The sequence below is a fragment of the Eschrichtius robustus genome, chromosome 3, assembly GCF_028021215.1.
Source record: "Eschrichtius robustus isolate mEscRob2 chromosome 3, mEscRob2.pri, whole genome shotgun sequence".
Classification (NCBI taxonomy): domain Eukaryota; kingdom Metazoa; phylum Chordata; class Mammalia; order Artiodactyla; family Eschrichtiidae; genus Eschrichtius; species Eschrichtius robustus.
Window position 1 is genome coordinate 35,894,862 of NC_090826.1, and position 16,320 is coordinate 35,911,181.

Here is a 16,320-nt window from a genome sequence, read left to right on the forward strand (position 1 = left end):
CTTTCCCCCCTTGGTGTCCATACGTTTGTTCTCTACATCTTTGTCTCAATTTCTGTCCTGCAAACCAGTTGATCTGTACCATTTTTCTAGGTTCCACATATATGCGTTAATATACGATATTTGTTTTTCTCTTTCTGGCTTACTTCACTCTGTATGACAGTCTCTAGATCCATCCACATCTCTACAAATGACCTATTTTCTTTCCTTTTTATGGCTGAGTAATATTCCATTGTATATATGCACCACATCTTCTTTATCCATTCATCTGTCGCTGGGCCTTTAGGTTGCGTCCATGACCTGGCTATAGTAAATAGTGCTGCAATGAACATTGGGGTGCATGTGTCTTTTTGAATTATGGTTTTCTCTGGGTATGTGCCCAGTAGAGGGATTGCTGGGTCATATGGTAATTCTATTTTTAGTTTTTTAAGGAACCTCCATACTGTTCTCCATAGTGGCTGTGTCAATTTACATTCCCACCAACAGTGCAAGAGGGTTCCCTTTTCTCCACAGCCTCTCCAGCATTTGTTGTTTGTAGATTTTCTGATGATGCCCATTCTAACTGGTGCGAGGTGATACCTCATTGTAGTTTTGATTTGCATTTCTCTAATAATTAGTGATGTTGAGCAGCTTTTCATGTGCTTCTTGGCCATCTGTATGTCTTCTTTGGAGAAATGTCTATTTACGTCTTCTGCCCACTTTTTGATTGGGTTGTTTGTTTTTTTAATATTGAGCTGCATGAGCTCTTTATGTATTTTGGAGATTAATCCTTTGTCCGTTGATTCATTGCAAATATTTTCTCTCTTTCTGAGGGTTGTCGTTTCGTCTTGTTTATGGTTTCCTTTGCTTTGCAAAAGCTTTTAAGTTTCAGTAGGTCCCATTTGTTTATTTTTGTTTTTATTTCCATTACTCTAGGAGGTGGATCAAAAAAGATATTGCTGTGATTTATGTCAAAGTGTGTTCTTCCTATGTTTTCCTCTAAGAGTTTTATGCTGTACGGTCTTACATTTAGATCTCGAATCCATTTTGAGTTTATTTTTGTGTATGGTGTTAGGGAGTGTTCTAATTTCATTCTTTTACATGTAGCTGTCCAGTTTTCCTAGCACCAGTTATTAAAGAGACTGTCTTTTCTCCATTGTATATCCTTGCCTCCTTTGTCATAGGTTAGTTGACCATACATGTGTGGGTTTATCTCTGGGCTTTCTAACCTGTTCCATTGATCTATATCTCTTTTTTGGTGCCAGTACTATATTGTCTTGATGACTGTAGCTTTGTAGTATAGTCTGAAGTCAGGGAGCCTGATTCTTCCAGCTCCGTTTTTTTCCCTCAAGACTGCTTTGGCTATTCGGGGTCTTTTGTGTCTCCATACAAATTTTAAGATTTTTTGTTCTAGTTCTGTAAAAAAATGCCATTGGTAATTTGATAGGGATTACATTGAATCTGTAGATTGCTTTGGGTAGTAGAGTCATTTTCACAATATTGATTCTTCCAGTCCAAGAACATGGTATATCTCTCCATCTGTTGGTATCATCTTTAATTTCTTTCATCAGTGACTTATAGTTTTCCACATACAGGTCTTTTGTCTCCCTAGGTAGGTTTATTCCTAGGTATTTTATTCTTTTTATTGCAATGGTAAATGGGAGTGTTTCCTTAAGTTCTCTTTCAGATTTTTCATCATTAGTGTATAGGAATGCAAGAGATTTCTGTGCATTAATTTTGTATCCTGCAACTTTACCAAATTCATTGATTAGCTCTAGTAGTTTTCTGGTGGCATCTATAGGATTCTCTATGTATAGTATCATGTCATCTGCAAACAGTGACAGTGTTACTTCTTCTTTTACAATTTGTATTCCTTTTATTTCTTTTTCTTCTCTGATTGCTGTGGCTAGGACTTCCAAAACTATGTTGAATAATAGTGGTGAGAGTGGACATTTTTGTCTCGGTCCTGATATTAGAGGAAATGCTTTCAGTTTTTCACCATTGAGAATGATGTTTGCTGTGGGTTTGTCGTATATGGCCTTTATTATGTTGAGGTAGGTTCCCTCTATGCCCACTTTCTGGAAACTTGTTGCATAACTGGGTGTTGAATTTTGTCAAAAGCTTTCTCTGCATCTATTGAGATGATCATATGGTTTTTATTATTCAGCTGGTTAATATGGTGTATCACATTAATTGATTTGCATATATTGAAAAATCCTTGCATCCCTGGGATAAATCCCACTTGATTATGGTGTATGATACTTTTAATGTGTTGTTGGATTCTGTTTGCTAGTATTTTGTTGAGGATTTTTGCATCTATATTCATCAATGATATTGGTCTGTAATTTTCTCTTTTTGTAGTATCTTTGTCTGGTTTTGGTATCAGGGTGATGGTGGCCTCATGGAATGAGTATGGGTGTGGTCCTTCCTCTGCAATTTTTTGGAAGAGCTTGAGAAGGATGGGTGTTAGCTCTTCTGTCAATGTTCGATAGAATTCACCTGTGAAGCCATCTGGTCCTGGACTTTCTCATTTGTTGAAAGATTTTTAATCAGTTTCAATTTCATTACTTGTGATTAGTCTGTTCATATTTTCTGTTTCTTCCTGGTTCAGTCTCGGAAGGTTATACCTTTCTAAGAATTTGTCCATTTCTTCCAGGTTGTCCATTTTATTGGCATAGAGTTGCTTGTAGTAGTCTCTTCGGATGCTTTGTATTTCTGTAGTGTCTGTTGTAACTTCTCCTTTTTCATTTCTGCTTTTATTGATTTGAGTCCTCTCCCTCTTTTTCTTGATGAGTCTGGCTAATGGTTTATCAATTTTGTTTATCTTCTCAAAGAACCAGCTTTTAGTTTTATTGATCTTTGCTATTGTTTTCTTTGTTTCTATTTCATTTATTTCTGCTCTGATCTTTATGACTTCTTTCCTTCTGCTAACTTTGGGTTTTGTTTGTTCTTCTTTCTCTAGTTCCTTTAGGTGTAAGGTTAGATTGTTTACTTGAGATTTTTCTTGTTTCTTGAGGTAGGCTTGTATAGCTATACACTTCCCTCTTAGAACTGCTTTTGCTGCATCCCATAGGTTTTGAATCATCGTGTTTTCATTGTGATTTGTCTCTAGGTATTTTTTGATTTCTTCAGTGATCTCTTGGTTATTTAGTAACATAATGTTTAGCCTCCATGTGTTTGTGTTTTTTTCCCTGTAATTCATTTCTAATCTCATAGCATTGTGGTCAGAAAAGATGCTTGATATGATTTCAATTTTCTTAAATTTACTGAGGCTTGACTTGTGACCCAAGATGTGATCTATCCTGGAGAATGTTCCGTGCGCACTTGAGAAGAAAGTGTATTCTGTTGTTTTTGGATGGAATGTCCTGTAAATATCAATTAAATCTATCTGGTCTATTGTGTCATTTAAAGCTTGTGTTTCCTTATTAATTTTCTGTTTGGATGATCTGTCGATTGGTGTAAGTGAGGTGTTAAAATCCCCCACTATTATTGTGTTACTGTCGATTTCCTCTTTTATAGCTGTTAGCAGTTGCCTTATGTATTGAGGTGCTCCTATGTTGGGTGCATATATATTTATAATTGTTATATCTTCTTCTTGGATTGATCCCTTGATCATTATGTAGTGTCTTTCCTTGTCTCTTGTAACATTCTTTATTTGAAAGTCTATTTTATCTGATATGAGTATAGCTACTCCAGCTTTCTTTTGATTTCCATTTGCATGGAGCATCTTTTTCCATCCCCTCACTTTCAGTCTGTATGTGTCCCTAGGTCTGAAGTGGGTCTCTTGTAGACAGCATATAGATGGGTCTAGTTTTTGTATCCATTCAGCAAGCCTGTGTCTTTTGGTTGGAGCATTTAATCCATTCACGTTTAAGGTAATTATCGATATGTATGTTCCCATGACCATTTTCTTAACTGTTTTGGATTTCTTTTTGTAGGTCCTTTTCTTCTCTTGTGTTTCCCACTTAGAGAAGTTCCTTTAGCATTTGTTGTAGAGCTGGTTTGGAGGTGCTGAATTCTCTTAGCTTTTGCTTATCTGTAAAGCTTTTGATTTCTCCATCGAATCTGAATGAGATCCTGGTCGGGTAGAGTAATGTTGGTTGTAGGTTCTTCCCTTTTGTCACTTTAAATATGTCATGCCACCCCCTTCTGACTTGTAGAGTTTCTGCTGAGAAATCAGCTGTTAACTTTATGGGAGTTCCCTTATATGTTATTTGTTGTTTTTCCCTTGTTGCTTTTAGTAATTTTTCTTTGTCTTTAATTTTTGCCAATTTGATTACTATGTGTCTCGGCATGTTTCTCCTTGGGTTTATCCTGCCTGGGACTCTCTGTGCTTCCTGGACTAGGAGGCTCTTTCCTTTCCCATGTTAGGGAAGTTTTTGACTATAATCTCTTCAAATATTTTCTCGGGTCCTTTCTCTCTCTCTTGTCCTTCTGGGACCCCTATAATGCGAATGTTGTTGTGTTTAATGTTGTCCCAGAGGTCTCTTAGGCTGTCTTCATTTCTTTTCATTCTTTTTTCTTTATTCTGTTCCGCAGCAGTGAATTCCACCATTCTGTCGTCCAGGTCACTTATCCGTTCTTCTGCCTCAGTTATTCTGCTGTTGATTCCTTCTAGTGTATTTTTCATGCAGTTATTGTATTGTTCATCTCTGTTTGTTTGTTCTTTAATTCTTCTAGATGTTTGTTCTTTAATTCTTCCAGGTCCTTGTTAAACATTTCTTGCATCTTCTCGATCTTTGCTTCCATTCTTTTTCCTAGGTCCTGGATCATCTTCACTATCATTATTCTGAATTATTTTTCTGGAAGGTTGCCTATCTCCACTTCATTTAGTTGTTTTTCTGGGGTTTTATCTTGTTCCTTCATCTGGTACATAGCCCTCTGCCTTTTCATCTTGTCTATCTTTCTGTGAATGTGGTTTTTGTTCCACAGGCTGCAAGATTGTAGGTCTTCTTGCTTCTGCTATCTGCCCTCTGGTGGATGAGGCTATCTAAAAGGCTTGAGCAAGTTTCCTCAGTGGGGTTTTGATTTGCCTTTTCCTGATGGTTAAGGATGTTGAGATCTTCTCATGTGCCTATTGACTGTTCATATATCTTCTTTGGAGTCTTTTGGCTTTTTACCTATACTTCTTTATGTTATTATTCAGTGGTTTCTCTAGGGATTACAGTATTCATCCATACCTTACTGTAATCTATGCTGAATTAATATTATATCACATCATACATAGGATAGTATACAATGATATAATTCCATTTACACCTCATCCTATCTTCTGTGCTATATTTCATAAGAACAATATTTTATAAACCCCAGAATATATTGTTACCATTTGCTTTAAACAGACAACTGAATTTTAAAGAATTTTTAAAATAAAAATAATTGTTTTATTTTTAAACATATGTATTCCCTTTCCAGTACTCTTTATTCCTCCCTGGAGATCCAATTTTCCATCTGATAAAACTTTCTTTCCACCTGAAGATCTTCCTTCAGTACTTCTTGCAGTTAGTTTGTAGACAATGAATTCTTTCAACTTTTGCTTATCTGAAAATGTCTTTATTTCACCTTCCTTTTAAAAATACATTTCACTCAATATAAAATTCCACTTTGACAATCTTTTTTCTTCCAGTATTTTACAAATATCATTTCATGTCTTCTGGACTTTTATTGCTTCTGATGAGAAGTCAGCTGACATTCTTATAATTGTTCCCCTGTGTCCTTTTTTTCTGGATGCTTTAAGGTTTTTTTTGTTCTTTATTTTTGGTTTTCAGCAGTTTGACTATGATATATGCAGGTGTGATTTTCTTTGTATTTATCCATTTTGGGAATTTGTGACCTTCCCAGATCGGGTGTTGCTATATATTTTTAATCAAATTTAAGACATTTTAAGGCAAAACTTCTCTAATTAGAATTCAGGGACTTCCCTGGTGGTCCAGTGGTTAAGACTCCTCACTTCCACAGTAGGGGGCATGGGTTAGATCCCTGGTCAGGGAACTAAGATCTGGCATGCTGCTTCTGCGGCCACAAAAAAAAAAAAAAGAATTTAAATGTGTTTTCTCTTCCATTCTATTTCTCTTCTCATTATGAAACTCCAATTTTATGGGTATTATCTTGTTGCTATCTCACATGTTATAGATGAGTTGTTCTTTCTCTCTTTTTTTTAAACCTTTTTTTCTCTCTGTGCTTCAGTGTAGATTATATATATTGACCTGTCTTCAAGTCCCCTAATATTTGATTCTGTTTTGTCCAGCCTTCTTACTTTTAATTGAGATGTACTTACATACCATAAAATTCTCCTTTTCAGAGTGTACAATTATTGGGTTGTTTTTTTAAAGTATATTTAAAAAGTTGTGCGATCACCGTCACGATCTAATTCCAGAATATTTTCATCACCTTAAAAAGAAATCCCATTGCCGTTAGCAGTCACTTTTTATTTTCCCTTTCCCCCATCCCTGGCAACTAATTTACTCTCTGTCTCTATAAATATGCCAATTTTTGACATTTTTTGTAAATAGAATCATAAAATATTTGGCTTTTTGTGCCTGGCTGCTTTCACTTAATCATATTTTTTCAAGGTTCATCCGTGTTGTGATATGAATCAGTAATGCATTCCTTTTTTGTGCCTAAATAATATTACATTATGTGGATTTACCATATTTTGTTTATCCATTTATTAGTTGATGAACATTTGGGTTGTTCCCACTTTTTAGCTATTATGAATGACGCTGCTATGAACATTCATATATACATTTTTATGTGGACATATGTTTTCATTTCTCTTAGATATTTACCTAGGAGTGGAATTGCTGGGTCATATGGTAACTCTATGTTTAACTTTTTAATGAATTGCCAAACTGTTTTCCATGGCAGTTACACAATTTTATGTTCAGATCAGCATTGCATGAGGGTTCCAATTTCTCTGCAGCTGTGCCAACATTTGTTATTGCCCTTTAAAAATTATTATAGCCATCCTAGGGACTCCCCTCGTGGTGCAGTGGTTAAGAATCTGCCTGCCAATGCAGGGAACATGGGTTCGATCCCTGCTCTGTGAAGATCCCACATGCCATGGAGCAGCCAAGCCCGTGAGCCACAACTACTGAGCCTGCGTGCCCTAGAGCCCGCGCACTGCAGCCACTGAGCCCATGTGCTGCAACTACTGAAGCCGGTGTGCTCCAGGGCCCACGTGCCACAACTACTGAGCCTGCATGCTGCAACAACTGAAGCCCACACACCTAGAGCCTGTGCTCTGCAACAAGAGAAGCCACTGCAATGAGAAGCCTGCGCACTGCAGTGAAGAGTAGCCTCTGCTCACCGCAACTAGAGAAAGCCTCCACAGAGCAATGAAGACCCAATGCAGCCAAAAATAAATAAAAATTTTTAAAAAGATAAAAATAAAATTATTATAGCCATCCTAGTGACTGTAAAGTGATATGTCATTGTAGTCTTGATTTGCATTTCCCTGATGAGTAATGATGTCAGGAGGCATCTTTTCGTGTACTTATTGGCCATTTCTAGGTCTTCTTTGGAGAAATATCTATTCAGATCCTTTGGGTTGTTTTGGGTTAAAAATAACCCAATTTTTAAGTTGGATTATTTGTCTTTTTTTATTATTGAGTTGTAAGAGGTTTTTTATATATTCTAGATAAAAGCCCTTTGTCAGATATATGATTTACAAATATTTTCTCCTGTTCTGTAGGTTGTCTTTTCATTTTCTTGATAATGTTCTTTGTGCAAAAGTTTTTAATTTCAATGAAGTCCCATTTATCTATTTTTTCTTTGGTTGCTTGTGCTTTAGTTGTCATATTTAGCAAACCATTGCCTAATCCAAGGTCATAAAGATGTACTTCTATATTTTCTTTTAAGAGTTTTATAATTTTAGTGTTATATTAAGCTCTTAGATCCATTTTGAGTTAATTTTTTTATATGGTGTGACGTAGGAGTCCAATTCATTCTTTCACTTGCGGATAATCAACTGTCCCACCACCTTTTGTTGAAAAGACTGTTCTTTCTCCCATTGAATGGTCTTGGCATCCTTGTTAAAAATCAACTGACCATAGACTCTTAATTCTACTCCATTGATCTATATGGCTATCCTCATGCCAGTACCACACTGTCTTGATGTCTTGATTACTGAAACTTTGTAGTAAGTTTTGAAATTGGGAAGTGTGAATCCTCCAACTTTGTTCTTCCTTTTCAAGATTGTTTCGGCTATTCGGGGTCTTTTACGTATCCATATTAATTTTAGGATCATCGGGACTTCCCTGGTGGCGCAGTGGTTAAGAATCCGCCTGCCAAAATTTTAAGGCTGTAATGAGGAGTCACATTTACAATCGTCAATATATTCTCTACAATGAATATGCTCCCTTAATTAAATCATGATGCTGGGAAAAAAAAAAAAAAAGGAATCCACCTGCTAATGCAGGGGACGCAGTTTCGAGCCCTGGTCTGGGAAGATCCCACATGCTGCGGAGCAGCTAAGCCTGTGTGCCACAACTACTGAGCCTGTGTTCTAGAGCCCGTGAGCCACAACTACTGAAGCCCACGTGCCTAGAGCCCGTGCTCCGCAACAAGAGAAGCCGCCACAATGAGAAGCCTACTCACCGCAATGAAGAGTAGCCCCTGCTCGCCGCAACTAGAGAAAGCCCACACACAGCAATGAAGACCCAATGCAGCCAAAAATTAATTAATTAATTAATTTTTAAAAATTTTTAGGATCATCTTATCAATCTCTACAAAAGAGTAGTTGGAATTTTGATAGGGATTCCATTAAATCTCCAGACAAATTTGGAGAATATTGCCAGCTTAACAATATTAAGTCTTCCAAACCATGAAAATGGGATGTTTTTCTATTTATTTAGATCTCCTTTAATTTCTTTCAACAATGTTTTCCAGTCTTCAGTGTAGAAGTCTTACACATATTTCAGTAAATTTATACCTAAATATTGCATTCATTTTGATGCTATCATGAATAAAATTGTTTTCTCAGTTTCATTTTTAGAGTTCATTGCTATACAGAAATACAGTTGATTTTGTCTCTGGATCTTGTATTTTGATCTTGAATCCTGCACACTTGCTTAACCCATTTATTAGTTCTAATAGTTTTTAGTGGATTCTTTAGGATTTTCTGTATATAATATTATTTCATCTACAAATAAAGATAGTTTTACTTTTACCTTAACAACCTTGATGGCTTTTATTTCTTTTCTTGCCCAACTGCCCTGGCTAGTATCTCTAGTACAATGTTGAATAAAGTGACAAGAGCAGACATCCTTGTCTTGTTTCTGATTTTAGAGGGAAAGCATCTAGTCTTTCATCATTAAGTATGATGTTAACTGTGGATTTTTCATAGATGCCTCATATAATGTTGAGGAAATTCTCTTATAGTCCTAGTTTGGTTAGTATCTATCATGAAAAGGAGTTGGAGTTTGTCAAATGTTTGTGTGTGTGTGTGTGCCTATTGAGATGATCATGTAATTTTTGGTTTTTATTCGATTTATATGGTGTACTACATCAATTGATTTTTTAGCTGTTAAATTAACCTTGCATTTCTGGGATAAATTCCCACTTGGTCAACTGTATAATTCTTTTTATATGTTGCTTGATCAGATTGTTATTATTTTGTTGAGGATTCTTGTATCTATCTTCATAAGACATATTAGTCTGTAGTTTTCTTGTGGTATTTTTGTCTGGTTTTGGTATTAGGATAGTGCTTGTCTCATGGAATGAGTTGAAAACTGTTTCCTTTTATTTTTTGGAAGAGTTTGTGAAAAAGTGGTATTAATTCTTTAAATATTTGGTAGAATTCACTAGTGAAGCCATCTGGGCCTGGGCTTTTACGAATGGACAGTTTTGTTTTTCTTAATTACTAATTCACTCTCTCTACTTATTATGTATCTATTGGGACTATTTCTTCTTGAGTCAGTTTCAGTAGTTTGAGTCTTTCTACAAATTTGCACACTTAATCTACATTATCTAATTGTTGACATAATTGTTTATAGTATTCCCTTATAATCCTTTTTATTTATATGTCAACAGTAATATCCCCACTTTTATTCCTAGATTTAATAATCTGAGTCTTCTCTCCTTTTTTCTTGTCATGTCTAGCTAAAGATTTGTAAATTTTGTTCTTCTTTTTAAAAAACCAATTTAATTTTTGGTTTTTAAAATTTTCTCTATTGATTTTTTTTATTATTATTATTTTTTAGTTTTTAGTTATGCTGGGTCTTCGTTGAGACATGTGTGCTCCTTAGTTGCAGCCAGCAGGCTTCTTAGTTGCGGCTCACTGGCTCCTTAGTTGTGGCACATATGCTCCTTAGTTGTGGCATGTGAACTCTTAGTTGCAACATGCATGTGGGATCTAGTTCCCTGACTAGGGAACAAACCTGTGTCCCCTGCATTGGAAGGCAGATTCTTAACCACTGCACGAGGGAAGTCCCTCTATTGATTTCTTATTCTGTATTTTGTTTATTTCTGATTTAATCTTTATTATTTCTTTTATTCTATTTGCTTTGGGTTTAATTTTCTCTTCTTTTTCTAGTTTCTTATGGTGAAAAGCTGGGTTATTGATTTGCAATCATTCTTCTTTTTGAATGTACATCTTTACATTATTTCCCTCTGAGCAGTTTTCCTGCATCCCATAAGTTTTGATATGTTGTGTTTTTGTTTTCATTCCTCTCAAAGTAATTTCTAATTTCCCTTGGGATTTCTTCTTTACCTCTTGCATGTTTGAGAGTGTGTTGTTTAACTTCCACATATTTGTGAATTCCCATGTTTCCTTCAGTTATTTCTAATTTTATTTCATTGTGCCTGGAGAACATACATTGTATGAGTTCAGTCCTTTTAAATTTATTAAGCCTTGTTTTATTGCCTAACATATGGTCTATTCTGGGGAACAATTCATGTGCACTTGAGAAGGATGTGCATTTTGTTGTTGTTGAGTAGAATATTCTATAGATGTCTGTCAGGTCAACTTGGTTTATAGTGTTGTTTAATTCTCCCATTTCTTTTCTGATCTTCTAATTGTCAGTTTTTGCTTTTATAATTTGAAGCTATCTTTTTTTTTTTTTTTTTTTATGGCTGTACTGGGTCTTCGTTTCTGTGCGAGGGCTTTCTCTAGTTGTGGCAAGCGGGGGCCACTCTTCATCGCAGTGCGCGGGCCTCTCACTATCGTGGCCTCTCTTGTTGCGGAGCACAGGCTCCAGACGCGCAGGCTCAGTAATTGTGGCTCACGGGCCTAGTTGCTCCGCAGCATGTGGGATCTTCCCAGACCAGGGCTCGAACCCGTGTTCCCTGCATTGGCAGGCAGATTCTCAACCACTGTGCCACCAGGGAAGCCCTGAAGCTATCTTTACATTCACTGATTATTTCTTCTGCCAGCTCAAATTTGCTGTTGAAGACCTCTAATGATTTTTCCATTCTAATTATATTTTTCTACTCCAGAATTTCTATTTGGTTATTTTTTATTATTGTCTCTTTGTTGATATTCTTTAAAGGGTGATACATCATTTTCATAATTTCCTTTAGTTCTTTAGACATGGTTTCCTTCAGTGCTTTGAATATATTTAAAATAGTCAATTTTAAGTCTTGGTCTAGAAGGTTCAACATCTGGGCTTCTTCAGGGACAGTTTTTATTAATTCCCTTTTTCCTGTGGATACTTTTTTGTATTCACAGGAAAAAGAGAATAATAATTTTTCACTAAAACTGTACATTTTAAATACTATTATGTGGTAACTTGGAAATCATTGCCCCCCCCACCAGTGTTTATTGTTATTGCTACTTGTAGCTGTGTGGGGTTTTGTTTGTTTGTTTATTTTTGTTTTTAGTGACTTCTCTGAACTAATTCTTTAAAGTGTATATCCTTTATTGTGTGTGGCCAATGAGGTTTTTACTTGGTTAGCTTGGTGGTCAGCAAATGATTGGACAGAGAGAGATTTCCTTAAAAACTGGAACGAATAAGTCATTGCCAAGGGGTTCTGTGTGTGTGTTGGGATGCACCTTCAACACTCAGTCAGGCAGTTTACTACTCCACCTAAGCCTTTACTTCCTATTTGCACAGGCCCTCAAGGTCAGCCATAAGTGAGAGCTTGGGGCTTTCTCCAGTCTTCCTGAGCATGTGCACAGCTCTACACATGTATGTGGCCTTGTAGATCCCCAGGAATATGACAGAGCTTTTCAAGACCCCATGGTCATCTCATTCCCTAGATTTTCCTTTTAAGCTTTTTGGTTAGTCTCTTCTACCCCCAGCTGTTATTCATTGCTTCAGGTAGCCATGAAGTTAAAACATTTGCCTGTAATTATTTTCAACAAACACCCCCTCCTTCCCCTCAGGAGGAGGCTGTTTATATGAGCTTGCTTCAAACTAGCCTTGTAATTGGGGTCTTTTTAGGGACAGGCCAAACAATGACACTTCTTTGAGAACAAGTCTTTGGAAGAGATCCAGCTCCAGTTTGTTCCCTCCAGTGGCTGCCAAGAGGGCTTCCCAAGAGGGAATTGGGCTGTTATTCTTCAAGGCTACTGATAAACTGGAGAGTGGGAGATGAGACTAGAGCAAGTTTGAATGTGACAAAACTTGCTGCTTTTACTGAGATTCAAACATTTTTCTTGAATACACACTCCCCAGGTTACTCCAAGCTCTTGGTTAATTTCCAGAGTTCTGCATATGTTAATCCTGTCAATCGTTTTCCAATTCTTTTGTTGTTTTTACAGAGGAGTGAATTTTTGGAGGATCTTACTCTTCCATTTTCCCAATCTGCTTTTAATCTTATTCAATGAGTATTTTATTTCATTTAGTATATTTTTCAGTTCAAGGATTTCCATTGACCTTTTAAAATATATGTAACAGTTTTATTCAGATGTAGTATACATAACATACACTTCACCCAGTTAAAGTGTACAGTTTAATTCACATTCACAGAGTTGTGGTTTTTGTTTTGTTTTTTTACAGTTTTTGTACCTCTACTGAAATTCTCCATTTACCACATTATTTTTACCTTTTCCTGTGAGTTCTTTAACGTATTTATCAGTTATCTTGTCTGTTAATTCCAACATTGGGTTATCTGAGGGTTTGTTCCTATAGCCTTATTTTTTTTTCTCTACTAAGAGTCACATTTTCCTGTTTCTTCATATGTCTAATAATTTTTTATCATATACTGGGTATCGTAGGTAAAACATTGTGGAGATTCTGGATTCTGTTATCTTCCTCAGAAGAAGGTTGAGTTTTGTTCTCGTGGGCAATAAATTGCTGGTACATCACCTTGAGCTTGTGGAAACTTGGTTTTATGCTTTATTATAATTCTTTTTTTTTTTTTTTTTTTGGCCTTATTCCTAGGGAGAATTCCTTGGTCCCAGTCATTGTCCTTCTGGAATTTCAGTGGAAAGCCTGTGGTATTTACAAAGCTCCCCCTAACATGATGACACTCAAACTCCAAGCACTGCTTCCCTTGAAGTGGAGAGCTATGGAAGTCTCTGCTCAGCTGTTTCAGGCTTCTGGAAGGTATTTTCCCTTAATTTTTTTGGAGTCTCTCCACTCATGTAGTTTAGGAGTCAGCCAAGGATTTGAGGAAAACTTATGTACAGATTTAGTGTTCCACCTTCTGTAGTCCCCACCTTCCTCATTTTCCCTCCTCAAGTTCCTGCCACTCTCACAGCCCTAAATTCTGTCCTCTGACTCATCAGGCTACAGCTTTCTATTTGTTCTCTATCCTCACACTTTGCAAGAACTGGGAAGTACTGTCTGAGGAGAAACCATATAAACATGGATCTCACCTAGCATGTTCTATTCTTTCAAGAATTGAATTCTCTCAAGTTTCTTCCTGTTTTTTGGCATTCTCCAGTAACTTCAAGTCATTTAAAAAATATTTTGACCAGAGTTTATCATTTTTATCTTCAAGAGAACAAATCTGATGTAAACTATGCTGCCAACACCAAAAGTGTGGACCTTGTTCTTAAATTGTTACCCTCTTAATGTTAGTTATAAAAATTATTCATTTATTATCCATTTTATTATACAACTAATAAATACTCTTATATAAAATAATACAAGTAATACAGAGGTATACAAAGGAAAAATTAATTTTTAAGTAATTAAAAAATTAATCACTTTAATTACCCCCATCCCATTTTCCTCTCCATATAGTTTGATATTTTTTCTTTATTCACACACACACACACACACAGAAACACACATATATTATTTTTACATGAATGATATACTATACATGTTATTTGGCAATTCGCTTTTTTTTCACTTATGTATTTAAAGGTTTTTCTAGGAGTACATATTTATTCTTTCATCAAATATTCATAGGGCACTTGCTATGTGTCAGGCACTATTCCAGGTCCTGGGGATAAATCAGTGAACCAAACATACAAAAGACTTGCTTTCATGAAACTTACATTCTAATGAGGGTGGGAGGAGGTGGATTAGAAATGAACAATAAAAAAAATAAATAAGTAAAGTGGTAAGCGATGTGGAGAAAAATTAAGTGAGAAAGGCAATAGGGAGTGCTAGCATGTGGAAGGAAAAGAGGTTTGCAGTTTTTCAGAGGATGAACAAAGAAGGCCTCACTCAAAAGGTAATGTTTGAACAGACGTGCAAGAAGTGAGGCAATATGAGAAAAGAGCTTTCTAGGCAAAGCGAGAGCAAAGGCTTGGCAACAACCTGCTAGCATGTTTGGGGAACAAGAAAGAGGCTTCTGTGTCTGAAGCAGAGTGAGGGAGGGAGCAGTAATTGGAGATGAGGTCAGATTGCTATAGAGGGCCATAAACACCAAGACTTGTTGGCCACTGTAGTTACCTATCTCTACATGACATTCCATGGAAGGGGTCAACTTGACCCTCTTGAGCCACTAGTATTTTTTCTTCAGTTGACTATACATGGTGTTCCTGTTGAACCTGGCCCCCACAACCCAATGCATGCTCTTCTACTCTGATGCTGACCTTGTTGGCCTGGGTCTTTCTTAGTAGAGTTGCAACTTAACTCTAGTTTCCCCAAAACGTTACCATGCCTAGGTGCTCTGACCTAAAAGTACAGCTTTCCCTATGATCTCTTAGATACTTGTTTTGAGCCCAGATTCCCCCTTCCTTCATGATGATTTCTCTACTGGAAACCACTGTGTTCTTCTTACCAGCAGACCTACATCAGGACATTAGTGTTCTACCCGTCAGGGCTCCTTAACTTCCAGTGTCAGAAGAGAGGCTACAACTGCCATCCCCTCCTTCTCAGAGGACTTGTGCTTCTCATGTAAATCAGTTTACCTTCTCCTCAAAGACCAAACCTCCATAACAAGGGCATCTGTAAGAATCCTGCTTTGATGAAGCCACAGAAAGCTTCATTTCACCATTCTCTCAGGGCAAGGGGTGCCTGTCTAATGTACACTGCCATAAATAATGGATACCACGAAAGCTATCCTTCCCTGAATGGAGAAGGTTTTTTTCAAGGTGAAATGTTAAAATCACCTAAGCAGAGAAGCAGGGCAGCTGCTTGGCCCTCTCTTACATATGGATGTATTGTAATTTAATTGATCTTTCCTCTACTTTTAGATATTTCTTTCCCTCCTTTTTTATTATTATAAATAATTCTGCAATGAGTATCTTGGCATGAGTGCAGATATTTCTGTAAAATAGATTCTTGAAAGAAGAACTGCTGGGTCAAAAGACACATGCATTTAAATTTAAAATATTCCCAAATTGCCCTACAACAACATGTTACAGATTTTTATTCCTATGAGAATGTGTTTCCCCACTTCATCACCATCACTAAATATTAAGGATCATTTTTCACTTTTTTTTTTTTTTTAGAAGAGAAAGGTAATTTTAAATTTATTTATTTATTTATTTATTTTTGGCTGTGTTGGGTCTTCGTTTCTGTGCGAGGGCTTTCTCTAGTTGTGGCAAGTGGGGGCCACTCTTCATCGCGGTGCGCGGGCCTCCCACTATCGCGGCCCCTCTTGTTGCAGAGCACAGGCTCCAGACGCACAGGCTCAGCAACTGTGGCTCACAGGCCCAGTCGCTCCGTGGCATGTGGGATCTTCCCAGACCAGGGCTCGAACCCGTGTCCCCTGTATTGGCAGGCGGATTCTCAACCACTGCGCCACCAGGGAAGCCCTCATTTTTCACTTTTGATATTAATATTGTTTCAATTTCCATATCTCTGATTACTAGTGAGGTTGAACTTGTTTTTATGTCTACCAACCATTTTTATTTTTCTGTGAACTGACTGTTCATAACCTTTGCTTATTTTTCTATTGGATAGTTTGTCATTTTCTTATCTTGCACACATTGTTTTAAGTTTATTCCTAGATATTTCGAAGTTGTTGTTGTTAATTGATTACTACGGACAAATAGTA